The sequence below is a fragment of the Pelecanus crispus genome, chromosome 7 (genome assembly GCF_030463565.1).
Source record: "Pelecanus crispus isolate bPelCri1 chromosome 7, bPelCri1.pri, whole genome shotgun sequence".
In the NCBI taxonomy this organism is placed as follows: Eukaryota; Metazoa; Chordata; class Aves; order Pelecaniformes; family Pelecanidae; genus Pelecanus; species Pelecanus crispus.
In genome coordinates this window covers 22854162-22854483 of record NC_134649.1, presented here as the reverse complement: position 1 = coordinate 22854483, position 322 = coordinate 22854162, and positions in this window count along the sequence as shown.

Sequence of the window (322 nt, the reverse complement as noted above, 5' to 3'; positions counted from 1 at the left end):
AAAGAGTGAGCAGCCTCCACGCAGCCAATGACTGAAAGAGAGGGCGGGACTACATTTAACTTGCTAGGAATCAAACCTCATTTAAAAAAAAAGAATCCAAAGTGACTCTTTTCATTTAGCACTTGATCTTCAGCAGTTGGTACCTGCAGGCTTTGCTGGGGTTTTTGGTCCTTCTTTCTTTTTTTCCCTCCTTCTGTAAGGGGAAGGTGCGAGTCTGATGGCTTTGTTCACCTTCAGACTCTTGAGAAAAGCTGCAGCTGACCCAAGCCTGGCAATCAACTTATCACAGAGACTTGTAAGAGGAATATTAAGGTTAATATGA